The sequence below is a fragment of the Microcaecilia unicolor genome, chromosome 1 (assembly GCF_901765095.1).
Source record: "Microcaecilia unicolor chromosome 1, aMicUni1.1, whole genome shotgun sequence".
In the NCBI taxonomy this organism is placed as follows: domain Eukaryota; kingdom Metazoa; phylum Chordata; class Amphibia; order Gymnophiona; family Siphonopidae; genus Microcaecilia; species Microcaecilia unicolor.
Genome location: NC_044031.1, coordinates 595,658,016 through 595,671,659, shown reverse-complemented (window position 1 = coordinate 595,671,659; position 13,644 = coordinate 595,658,016). Strand labels below are relative to the sequence as shown.

At 41.4% G+C, this 13,644-nt stretch overlaps 1 long non-coding RNA gene across 1 annotated transcript in view; it reads left to right on the top strand.

Annotated features, from left to right (window-relative positions):
- Nucleotides 1–1,230: 1,230 nt before the first annotated feature.
- Nucleotides 1,231–13,644, top strand: part of LOC115460448 — a 31,299-nt gene continuing 18,885 nt past the window's right edge. The window contains exons 1-2 of the long non-coding RNA XR_003940496.1: nt 1,231–1,300; nt 2,559–2,686. This is a non-coding gene — a long non-coding RNA (uncharacterized LOC115460448). The remainder of the gene's footprint in view (nt 1,301–2,558; nt 2,687–13,644) is intronic.

Sequence of the window (13,644 nt, the reverse complement as noted above, 5' to 3'; positions counted from 1 at the left end):
TTTGTGCATTATTAGCTATCTGATCACTTGCTTTAGACTGGCTAGAACCAGTCTAAAGAAATAGCATAGTAAACTTTGTGCATCTGGCCCTTAGTCTGTGAGACGCGGCCTTACTGGATACACACAAGACCTGCGGCTTGGGAAGTGACGGGAGCTCTCTCTTTCTCTCTCCTTAGAGATTTTCAAGGACGGGTCCTGCACCCTTCCTCCAGTCAGCTCCCAGACAACCCCAACACGCGGATTCAAGGAGGTTATAGCAGGTCTTAGGTATCAATGTCTCCTAGGAGCCAATGATCAAAACTAATCCCATTTGTAATCCCTGTTTAGGTTGGGATTACCAAAAGGAGAGACCCCTGGTAGAGAGTCACTGGGGGAGTGAGTGGATGGAGTGACTGGGAGGTCCCTGGGAGGGAGGAGGCCCAGCCCATGGGAGGGTTTATAGAATAAAATGCAGAAAGATAGTGCCCATGTTGGGGTAAGTAATAGCTCTGGGAGGAGTTAAGGGTTAATAAAAGTAGTTGCATGGGACTGCACTGCAGGCTCTCTGACATAATTTCCTGTAAAGAGAAGGGGCTGGGACCTGTGGCAGGGGAGTTGTTGCCACCGCCTTTCTTTGAAAAACAAGAAAAGCAACAGGTAATTTTGGGGAAAGGGGTTGGGGAGGGGGGATGATGCCACCTCACAAGAGTGCCAACTGTGGCCCCTGCCTCAAGTGGCCCAATGGTAGGGGTGGACATCACTGTCTGAAGCCACATTGAACCCGAGTTTGCAAGGAACAATGTGGGATATGTCAAATTAATAGACCACTAAATAATGAAATCCTTTATCCTCCACCTTTTAAGGCACTGCCTATCCAATTGGAACACCTTTAGACTTTTTACAGATGATGATCGACTACGGATAGGCCAGTCTGTTATTTCTAATAAGCTGTTTGCTATTGTTGTGGGTGACTCAATGTGGCGGCAAACTCTGCCTGCTGGCTTCAACCCACATAATACGCCAAATACACTCATGCCGTCTCCTGTCCTACTTGGATGTGTCAGTGTGTGAACCCAACCAGCCTGAGTCGCAGCGTCAGCCCGGGTGGGTAGAAAGCAAGTGCGGCTGCGCTGAATTATTGAAGGGAGGAGGAGGCGGTACCTAGTGCCCTTCCTGCGGGATTCCGGATTCCACCCCCGTCTTCTCTGACGCAACTTCCTGTTTCCGGCAAGGCGGGCCTCGGAGAGAAGAGAGAGAAGTTGTGTCATAGGGGACGGCACCGGAGAAGGAAAGCTGTGGGATTGTTGGTGGGCGACCTTAGGTATGAGTTTGACGCGGGGGTGGGAGGGTTTGAAGGCGAGATGCCGAATCGCGGATAAGGAGAGCGGAAGATAGAGAGAAAGATGGTAGGACCATGAGGAAGGGAGATTGGCGAGTTCCTCGAACCCCGTATGCGTGCGAGGAGGGGTATTCGGCGTGTGAGAGTGCAAGGGTAGCCGAATGCGTGTGTTGCACGCCTGTTACGTATGACTTGGTATCTTTGCACTCAAAGAGTAGGCAAGTGTGTGACGATTAAAAACTTTTTTTTAGCAGTTTTGTTTGCTCAAAACAGTACGTTGGAGATCCAAAATTAGAGTTACCCCTGGAGCGTTGAGGCTGCTTCAAATTTTGCCACTATTTTGCGAATAAAATATTACGTAAGGGTCTGTTGCCTGATCTTTCTGCTCCCTGAAAATGACATACTGAGGGTGCAACAATCTAGAATGTTTAGACAGTTAAGGTTTTAACAAATGCGCATACCTACGTTAAAAAAAAAAAGTTTGTGTACTGTATTAGAATATAATTAGACTTGTGTTTTTGAATAAACAAAAGCTGCAAATGGCGCTCAGTTAAATGTATTGGCTTTTATAATATTTGCTCCAGTTCTTAATGTTTGGGTTGAGTTTGAAATAAACTGATAACACTGACCAGATGACTTAAGTTTCCTGAATTGGCCAGGAATCAGTTGAACTTCTGACAGGACTAATCAGTATTGAATAAAAATGCGGTTCTTTTCCCGATTGTTAATAATTTTACAAGTTGTAATTGATCCCCCCCCCCCCCCCCCCCCGCATTTTATCAGCAAAACTAACTATTAGCAATATAATTTGTTTGAAGAGATTCTAGTATTTTAGGCATTGACTTACAAAGTTTGGAATTTAAACCAAACCTCAACTGTGGGGTTGTTGAACGAGCTTATGTAAAGTCAGATTTTCATGAATAGTGAAAATATAAAGTTGCATCATCATTTTATTCCCAAACTAATCATTAGAAATAAATGAAAATGTTAGTTCATCATATTGGTAATTTTTTTGGGGAAAGTATATATCAAACTCCTAAGTTTAGCAATCGAATCTAGATTCTATCTTATAATATAGATATAAAACATTATAACACTTGCTTTCCTTCATAATGGATTGGTTCATCTGTATGATAATTTTTTATGTTTAGCAATAATACAGCATGAGGTTGATATGATTTTTTTTTAATAGTTAATTAAGAATAGTGTTTGGTTTCTTATTGGACTTTTTATTCTGCAGATTGGATATTTCAGCTGTGGGGCGCTGTGCAGAGCAAGAAATGTGCTAGCTGCATGTTTGCAGGTGGATTTCAATGGGATCTGTGCCTGTAGTTCATGTTGTACTGTTGTAGTTCAGATATGCATATGGTAAGTAGTAATACTAACCTCACCTTACTAATTTTGTTTTTGGAAAATCTGATTTATAATGCCATATCTAGGTTTAGCAACTTGTGGTGGAGTCTTAAATGATACTTTATGCATTGGTCTTTACTGCCTTTTTGTACTGCATCATTCATATTTGATACTTTTTAGATTTTTTTACAGATGTGATGATGCTTAAGAAATTAGGGCAATTTTAAATAGTAAATGACACTTTTTTTAAAATCTTATTGCATAGTGTATATGCTGCAACTGGCTAGGGCCTGCGTACAGTGTATACGAGTGAAACCAGTGTTTTGGGAGGGGCCTTCAGTTTTAAGGGTTCTTTCTCTCTTTTTTTTTTTTTTTGTCACTGTCTATCAGATAGGAAGACTCTTTTTTTTTTTAACATTCTCTTGATGATTGGGACATTTATTTTGATTTATGAAACTTTGAGCAGCGGTTGCTTGTTGTCAATAACATAACATTGTTGATGTTACATAGTAACATAGTTGATGAAGGCAGATGGACAAGTTGGCCTTTCCAATTTAGCTAGATGTTGAAAAAAAATGAAGAAAAACACTATACACATCTTTGGGTAGATGATTGTATAAGTTCTCATACTTAAAAACACCAGTGCTCTCACCTTATCCCATTTTTCTTACCCAGCATTTCAATTTTTTTTTCTACTAGTGCCTTATATCACAAACATGGTTGATATAAGATTATAACCATAGTCTCTCTATAAAGGCTGCCTCAGCCATCTTGAAAACCAGGAGCTCTTGTACCACCATGTAAGGATTGTAGCCAAATTGTTGTAATCAGAATGCTGATGGGATGACAACCATGACCTTGCATACACTAATCTAGTTCTGGTCATAACCCTCTGCACTGAAGGAGGTTCTTGGCCTGCAGAGGCCTCTTGCCTTTCCATGCAAAAGGGAGGGCTACAGCCAGTAATTATAACGTGCTTAAAAAAGAACTATGATTATACTCAGCTCTTTCTTGTAACTCCTGTAAGTACAATCCATTCTTATATGAAGCCCACCTAAATCATTTCCAACACATGCAGAATTTTCCCCGATATAAATACAGTAGAGTGTAGAATTTTCATAGAATTCTCTCATGCACACAATTTTGTATTTGCTGTGCAGGATTCAGTACGAGGGCCAGTAGGAAACGGCAGCAATGCTGTGTGGACCACAAAGTAGAGGCAGCATGCAACTATTACTACTACTAATCATTTATGAAGCGCTACTAGATGTACGCAGCACTGTACACATATTTAGATACTTTTTCTGTCCCTAGAGGGCTCACAATCTAAGGTTTTGTTTTGGTTTTTTTTGTACCTGGGACGATGGAGGGTTGAGTGACTTGCCCAAGGTCACAAGGAGCTGCAGTGGGAATTGAACCCAAGTTGTCAGGATCAAAGCCCGCTGCACTAACTTTTTAGGCTACTCCTTCACTGCAGGAAAGGGAGGTAGTATCAGCAATGTTGCTTGGCAGATAAGGGAAGTGTTAGTATCATTTTCTGATCATGTAGCTGAAGGAGAAGTTGACAAGTGAGGCAATGTTTAGGAACCCCTATTCTATGTGGAACCATTTTTACAATTAGAGCTGCTCCTGAAGCCCTAGGTGATAAGGATGTATATTCATTTGAAATGGGGGTGCACTTAAGCCTTAACCAAGATGACAGCATAGAGCTTATGCTCTGCACACCTTGACAAAATATATCTTCATCATCGGTTCGGAGAACAATTATCATAACATAATTTCATTGATTATGGCTTCATAAAAGCAAAACAAACCAGATCACCTTGCTACAGCACAAGGAGTTAAGTGATTTAAATATGACCATGATTTTCCAAGAACTATTGCAGGTAAAAGATTTAATTAAAGACAATAAAGACTCCTCTCAAGGAGCTCAAAGAAGAAATGCTTAATCTTCATCAAGTAGCGTTACATTCCTCAGCACTTACTCTAGCTGAAGAATGCCTGAATGCACATGATGCAAAGCTTGTAACACTTCCACATCTCTCTTTAAAAAAAAATACTCATATTTGAACGGGACCTGGAAGACTTAAACAATATTTTGCGCCATAATAATATTAAAATTTTTGGCATGACCAAAAAATTTGAGGGATCTGATGTATGCTCCTTTCTTTCCTTATGGTTTCCACACCCTTCAAATAAACTTCCCTGTGCCACTGGAATTCAAATGGGCACATTTTACATTACTCAGGGAGCTACCCGACCATGACTGATAGTGGCTAAGTCATTGCACTATCAACTTGCGATCCAAATCTTACAATTAGCAAAAGCTAAAGTTCCTTTAAAATTTGATGGTCATACAATCATTATTGCAACTGACTTACATAAAAATACAGTACAATACAGGAAGCAATTTCAATGAGTCCCTTGCTGAAAAGAATTAATACCAAATATGGCCTTTTCTTTCCTTCCACGATGAAAATAAAAAATAGTACTACCTAATCTTTTGAAGATCCAAGTGCTCTCTGTGATTGCCTGGGGCATCTTGGCTGTTCTGTTTTGGATGACCTTTGGTACTTGAAAAAATAATTTTTTATGCTTACATAAAACTTTCTTGTATGTAAGCTATTTCTTCTGTCTGTTTTGATAACAAGATTTTTGGAAGTTGACTAATCCTCTGTTTGCAGTGAATGTGACATGTCAAGATTCATGATTATAATTTAGACTTAAAATATTTTTATTCTCTAATTCTTATCCATCATAAGGGTCACAATTAAAGTTTACCTTATAGAGGCACAATCAAGGTCATGTCTGTGTAAGGTTGTATATTATGAGTTCTTTGTTACAAGCCATATCGTTCTTCAAGAGCAGATGAAACCATTGCGCTTCTGTATTTTGGATGCCAGTGGTTGTTATATATCTTGCTTGATTCTCATTCCAAAGGGTTTAAATAACCCTTTTAAATGCACAAAATTTTGGGTTTATATTATCAAACTTTCTCCCAATTTTCTTTTCCTCCAGGAAACTCATCTTAATGCTAATAACATTTACTCAGACACCCCAAATGTACTTTAGGTAGTTCTTATCTGCAATACGAAAAAAAAATGGTAGATCTATTTTCTATAAATCATTGTTACCCATTCAGAATATTTCCACTACATCTGATAACAGAGGTAGATTGTCAGGTATGTCTATTAATATTGACAACACACAATTCTTTGCTGTATTTATGCTCCTAATTGCAAGGATATTAAGTTCTTTACCAATCTGACTGAACGTTTAACAAATTATTCGCATCTTTCTATAATTTTAGGTGGAGATTTTAATTTAATTTTAAACCCCTTAATCTGGCTCCCAATTCAAACTAGAGATTTTATTCTGAACATTATGAAAAATCGTAATCTTTCGAGTGTAGTACCGGAAGACTGGAGGGTAGCCAATGTTACTCCGATTTTTAAGAAGGGTTCCAGAGGAGATCCGGGAAATTATAGACCGGTGAGTCTGACGTCGGTGCCGGGCAAGATGGTGGAGGCTATTATTAAGAATAAAATTGCAGAGCATATACAAAAACATGGACTGATGAGACAAAGTCAGCACGGATTTAGTGAAGGGAAGTCTTGCCTCACCAATCTAATGCATTTTTTTGAGGGGGTAAGCAAACATGTGGACAATGGGGAGCCGGTTGATATTGTATATCTGGATTTTCAGAAGGCGTTTGACAAAGTGCCGCACGAAAGACTCCTGAAGAAATTGCAGAGTCATGGAATCGGAGGTAGGGTATTATTATGGATTAAGAACTGGTTGAAAGATAGGAAGCAGAGAGTAGGATTGCGTGGCCAGTATTCTCAGTGGAGGAGGGTAGTTAGTGGGGTCCCGCAGGGGTCTGTGCTGGGTCCGTTGCTTTTTAATGTATTTATAAATGACCTAGAGATGGGAATAACTAGTGAGGTAATTAAATTCGCCGATGACACAAAATTATTCAGGGTCGTCAAGTCGCAGGAGGAATGTGAACGATTACAGGAGGACCTTGCGAGACTGGGAGAATGGGCGTGCAAGTGGCAGATGAAGTTCAATGTTGACAAGTGCAAAGTGATGCATGTGGGTAAGAGGAACCCGAATTATAGCTACGTCTTGCAAGGTTCCGCGTTAGGAGTTACGGATCAAGAAAGGGATCTGGGTGTCGTCGTCGATGATACGCTGAAACCTTCTGCTCAGTGTGCTGCTGCGGCTAGGAAAGCGAATAGAATGTTGGGTGTTATTAGGAAGGGTATGGAGTCCAGGTGTGCGGATGTTATAATGCCGTTGTATCGCTCCATGGTGCGACCGCACCTGGAGTATTGTGTTCAGTACTGGTCTCCGTATCTCAAAAAAGATATAGTAGAATTGGAAAAGGTACAGCGAAGGGCGACGAAAATGATAGTGGGGATGGGACGACTTTCCTATGAAGAGAGGCTGAGAAGGCTAGGGCTTTTCAGCTTGGAGAAGAGACGGCTGAGGGGAGATATGATAGAAGTGTATAAAATAATGAGTGGAATGGATCGGGTGGATGTGAAGCGACTGTTCACGCTATCCAAAAATACTAGGACTAGAGGGCATGAGTTGAAGCTACAGTGTGGTAAATTTAAAACGAATCGGAGAAAATTTTTCTTCACCCAACGTGTAATTAGACTCTGGAATTCGTTGCCGGAGAACGTGGTACGGGCGGTTAGCTTGACGGAGTTTAAAAAGGGGTTAGATAGATTCCTAAAGGACAAGTCCATAGACCGCTATTAAATGGACTTGGAAAAATTCCGCATTTTTAGGTATAACTTGTCTGGAATGTTTTTACGTTTGGGGAGCGTGCCAGGTGCCCTTGACCTGGATTGGCCACTGTCGGTGACAGGATGCTGGGCTAGATGGACCTTTGGTCTTTCCCAGTATGGCACTACTTATGTACTTATGTACTTATGTATTTATGTACTTATATTTGGAGATCCTTCCCCTCAAGGATGAGTGACTTTTACTTTTTTGTCCATCCTGCACAAGTCAAATTCAAGGATAGATTTCTTCTTAAATTCAGATTCTCTGGTGTCTTCAGTTATGGAAGCAAAACGTTTTTACCAACAACCAGCTCCGATTGTGCTCTCATTCTTATGAGTTTCATACCAGAAAATTACACTCGTAATAGTAAAAGTTGGAGATTCAATTCAAGACTATTAACTGAACCTGGTATTAAGGATTATATTAGTAAAGTATTTCTGATTATTGCCAGTTCAGTAATCCCAGTGATTCTAAGATCCCTGCTTAAAAAGCCGCGCTAGCGGCTGCCAATGCGGTAATGTCGTCACAGCCTGATGAAATGACAAAATAATTGACTTCTTAAAGAATATTAGTAAAAATGAAATAGATAAAATATTATCTGACTAGTAAATGAGGCCCGTTTCTGACACAAATGAAACGGGCACTAGCAAGGTTTTTGTCGGCGTGTGTATGTTTGAGAGTGTGTGTGAGAGTGACTGTGTGAGAGAGAGAGTGAATGTGTTTCTGACAGAGTGAGACTGCTGGGTGCAAGTGTGTCTGCTCTGTCCCCTGCCCCCCCCCCCTGCAGCCACCCAGCGATTATCCTCTCTCCCCTGCTCCCCCTGCAGCCACCCAGCGATTATCCTTTTTTTCTTGCCCCTCCCCCCTTGTATCCACCCAGGGATGATCTTCTCTCCCCTGCTCCCCCTCCCGCCACCCAGCGAGTCTCCTCTGTCCCCTGCTCCCCCCTCCAGCCACCCAGCGATTGTCCTCCGCCCCTGCCCCCCTCCAGCCACCCACCGATTGTCCTCTCTCCCCTGCATCCCCTCCAGACACCCAGTGATTCTAGTTTTTCCTGTGGCCCCCCTCCAGCCACCCAGCGATTCTCCGTTTTCCCTTGCCCCCACTGATGCTCTTTTCTCCCTGGGCTGTGTCCCCCCTTCCAAGCACCCGGCGAATCTGCTGTCTCCCTTGGTGCATTGATTCGCCGCTGTGCACCCGCCCTCCCAACTGTGGTTGGTCAGCTGTTGCGTGTGACGTGCGTAGGGTGAGCGATGCAATTTGGTGAGTCATTGCTCCGCCCTCGACGACATCACGTTGTGACGCGAGGGCTGGGCAGACACTCATGGCAAACAGCGATCTACACAACTACACACTACTTCCGGCTTCAGGCTTTCGGCTTCATTAGAACGTTGGAGGTGTGTTTTATATAGAGAGATGAATTAGAAAACCCAATTTCTTTAGAAAAAATTTAATCTGCCGTAAAATCGTTTCCTTTAAATAAGGCACCAGGCCCTGACAGTTTTAATGCAGAATGCTTTAAATTTTTTTCCAAAGACGTATCACCCTTGTTAATCAAATTAATACAGACAAATTCATAGCTAGCACCTTCGTAGAAGCACAAATAATTGTTTTTCCTAAACCAGGGAGAGATCTAGTTTCTAACTATAGACCTATCTATAATTTATGCAAAAATTATTGTTCTAAGATAATCTCAGATTTTGCCTTCTATAATTCTTTCAGATCAATGTTGGTTTATGTCTGACGGCACTACTAATTCTGATAACTCCAGGTTATTCTGTAATATAATTCCCTTAGCTAACATACAAAAGGACCAACTTGGTCGCATTGTCTCTGGATGCAGAAAAAGCTTTTGATAGGACAGAATGGAGGTATCTGTTTCACATCTTTTCCTGGTTTGGTTTTGGCCCCAAGTTCATACAAATGATACAATTACTATATCTCAATCCAAAATCAAAAAGTTTTGTCAATAACCATTATTCAGTCCCCTTTCTCTGTGTCCAGAGATACCAGACAAATGTGCCCTCTGTCATCCCTTCTGTTTAATTTAGCAATAGAACCATTGTCCATGACACCAAGACAAAATTCTCAGATTACTGCTCTGAAGATACAAGATATTGAGGTTAAACTCTCATTATATGCACATGATTTCCTATTTTATATATCCATACCATCTATCCCACATGTCTTCTCTAAAATTGAATCTCTTTCTGAATTAATTGGGATAAAATGGGATGTCGATGTCTTCTATTGCACCAAGATATCACACAACAAGAGTTATCAAACTTTCCGTTTAAAACTCAGTCTCAGTGCATTAAATAGGTATTTATCTTTGATAAACGGTTGATTAGGGCTGCATTTCAATTAAAAATTAATTGCGATTAAAGGCGGGACATAGCAGCCCATGTATTGCAATGAGAATTCTGAAGCTCTCTAAAGAATTTGGAGGAGTTAGCCTTTATTCTGAATAAGGGCTATAATTGGTGTTTAACAGAGACTTCATTTAGCAGTTCATCTGCTAAATGAACTGTCACCTTTTGCCTCTTCATATTTTGTCTGCTACCAATAGTAAAGCTAATAAATGGAGTTCAGTTTCTGCATTGATTTCAGCAACTGTTTTTTCCTTCAAGTTTATTGGCGCCTTACTAAAGAACACCAAGACATTGTTCGATATAGTAATATGGAACAATGATAATATTCTTATCGACAATAAACTGATTAAAATGGCAAAACTGCAATATTCAGTTCTTAAGCCAACTCATTCATAATGGCAAATTAAAAATTTTTGCTCATCTTCAAAGTGAATGTCACCTTCCCAATTCTTCCATTAGTTCTAACTTTCTCATGCTCTGAAATCTAAGAACTTGGAACATTGAAAATACAAGTCAATTCACAGCCATCGACTACTTTATTTCAAGCATTGTTTTATTACACAGTGCATCAATTTTCTACAAGCATTTCAAAGCACTAAAAAAAACTACAGCTGCCAATCTCAAAGTTTAGGAAATTGATATTCAAGATAACATATCTGATGAATTGTGGCAACTGGTATGGATGAGGGGTCCTTGAGCCTCACTTTCATCATCAATCACTCAATCCATGCTTTTCTACTCCACCGTGCATTATGGACACAGAGGAAAGCCAAACTTTGTGGTGGTTCTGCAGATATATGCTGGTCTTGTAAAACTAAAGTTGGCATCTTGGCACACGTTATCTTTGAATGTGCTAATCTGGTCAAATATATGGAATTGATATCTCAAATTTTCAAGCCTCATGAACAGTTATTAAAACGTCTAATGTGGAAATAGCTAGCAATGGAATTTAATCTTCAAGATGAAGATAAATATTTGACTATCAATTTCAAAGCAATTGAGAGTAAAATCACTAGAAGGACAATTCTAACCCCTCTGTTTACATTTGGTGGAATTCGGTTTTATTATGAAAAAAAGTATGAACTTGCTTATTTGACTAATAAGTTACCCTTATCTAAAGAACTGAGTATTTGGAAAACCCTTGATACCTATTTAGACACATTTGCTGTTTAGTCTCTCTTCTGTAATGTGGCTTATTCATTGTTATTCTTATGACATATATTACCTTGTTGTCACTTTCACTCTGAGTATTTTGTTGCTCATTTAAAACAAAACTATTAATTTAAAAACATGAGAAATATTAAAACAAGGGAAATATTGTTTATATTGTTTCTAACCTGAAATGGCAGGTTCCTTTCCAGTGTCCTTAAATATCAGCCTTTTTGTCCCAGTGTCAATAGCTGTTAGGCACCAGCCAGCCTTGAACCTGTGCATATCTTGATGGAAGGCAGCTGCCTTCCAGGAAGTAATATTCTGCCTCTTGAGTGTGCTACAACCAGCCTTTGCCTAGCTGTGCCTTGTATATCTGGTAATCTTGGTTCCTGTTTCCTGATTGACTCTGCTTTCAGTAATCCTTGTATTTCCAGTTGTACTTCTTGGAGGTACAATAACATTAGAACATACCTTGAGCAATCCTACTTCTTGCCTTGTTTTAGTCTGGTATTCAGGACCTCGAGTTCCTGGCTAGGGACTCTGTGACAGAATGAACCAGCCAAAGTAAAGGTAATGATTGACTATCACCTAAATTTAAAAAATAAAATAAAAATGCCACTAAATTTTGATCCTAATCCAAAAAAACAGGAAAACCTAAGCTGGTAAGAACTCCACTAAATTTGATCCTAATCCAAAAGGACAGGAAAACTTCCAGAATGACAGGTTTGCTTTTCAATGTCATTACATTTTAGCATTTTTTCCCCAATGTTAATATTTAGATATACAAGCCAGTTTCCAACTTGTGACCTTCAGGTTGGAAGGCAGCCATGTTCCATGCCTAGCTGTGTTTTTAAATTTCTGGTAATCTTGATTCTTGTTTCCTGACTTGACCCATCAGGAACCAGCTTAGGGCAGGTTTGAGCCTTTTCTGCCCTGCTTCTGGACTTGTTTCCTGTTGCTTCAGTGTTTTTTGTCCAGTTGTGCTCTAAAGGATTTATAAAAGCAAAACAAGGAAAACCTGAAAGCCCAAACAAAATACAAAACATAAGAACACAAGAGTAGCCATACTGGGTCAGACCAATGGTCCATCTAGCCCAGTATCCTGTTTCCAGCAGTAGCCAAGCCAAAGCTTTAACGTCTCTATTAGCTAATAGCTAGAGACTGAATTGGCATACTGCATGTTAAATCCTGACGGGCAGGGATTTTAGAGTGGAGCACGCAAATGCAATTGTAATCTCCAGTCCTACTTCTTACCACCAAATGCAGCTCTTACAGTGATCAGCTTCAAAGAGGCTTTACTTGGAAAAAGAGGTCTGTGGGATTGAGGATGTTTGAGGAGCAACTCGTGGCTGGCTGTGAGTGAGGAGGGAGAACAAGAACTTGCATTTGCACTGTCCTGAATGCTCCACAAGTTGTAGGAAAGGAGAGAACGGGGTGGGGGGAGTGTGGTAAGAAAACTAGGATGGAGGCTTTGAGGTTGTAAGGGCTAAAGAGACAAAGCAGGGGGAAAGGGAAGTGTCTGTGCCAGAGAGAGAAAAGTAGAGATGATTTGAGCAGGGGGGATTCTATACATTTTGCATTTTTCAGTAATGTTCTCAACCAGCTCTTTCTCAGTATGCACAGAGGAACTGGGAGTGATTCAGCTCTGTACTGAGAGTAGACGTTGAAATACTTTTTAAACTGGTGAATAACCTGGTGGTATCATCCCTAGTAGAAGGGGGGGGGGGGGGGATCATGCAGCAAGGTACAGCATAGTAATATTACAGTCCATTGAAAGGCATTCTGCAGACAGTTTCTCAACCTGATTTTCTTTCTCCGAGGACAAGCAGGCTGCTTGTTCTCACGACTGGGTGACGTCCGCGGCAGCCCCCACCAACCGGAAAAAAGCTTCGCGGGACGGTCGGGACGCAGGGCACGCCCACCGCGCATGCGCGGCCGTCTTCCCGCCCGTGCGCGACCGCTCCCGCCAGTTCCTTTTTTTCCGCGACTGGAGAGAGTTGTGCTTTTGCCACTCTCTCTGTTTTCAGCCGCCGGATTTTCTCGATCGCGTTTACGCGGATCGTCGCTTTGCTTCTGGTTACCGTACGGTTTCCCTTTTTGTTTCAAAAACAAAAAAACAAAAACAAAAAAAAAAAAAAACCTGCGCGTGTGAAGCACGCGCTCCCCTTTTTCCCTCGCTTCTAGCGGGGACGCCACGTTGCGGACTAGTGGTCGCTCGGTCGTTTCTTTTTCCGTGGTGTGATTCCAGCCACCATTGACGACTTCGACTTCGCCGACGCGATTTTTCCGTCGATGTCCGCGAAGGTCCCGAGTGGATTTAAAAAGTGTGGTCGCTGCGGCCAGCCGATCTCGCAGACCGACACCCACGCTTGGTGCCTCCAGTGCCTCGGGCCGGAGCACAATCTCAAGTCGTGTTCTTTGTGTCTAGGTCTCCGGAAACGGACTCAGGTTGCGTAACCCTAGTAGCGCTCTAGAAATGTTAAGTAGTAGTAGTAGTAGGTTGCGAGGCAAGTTTTGCGGGACCGTCTTTTTGGAACTTGCGCCGGCCCCTCGACGTCGACCTCGACGGCATCGGTATCGACGGCCGGTCCTTCGGTACCGGTATCGATGCCCGAGACATCGGCACCGATGGCAGCGACCCCAGGAGAACAG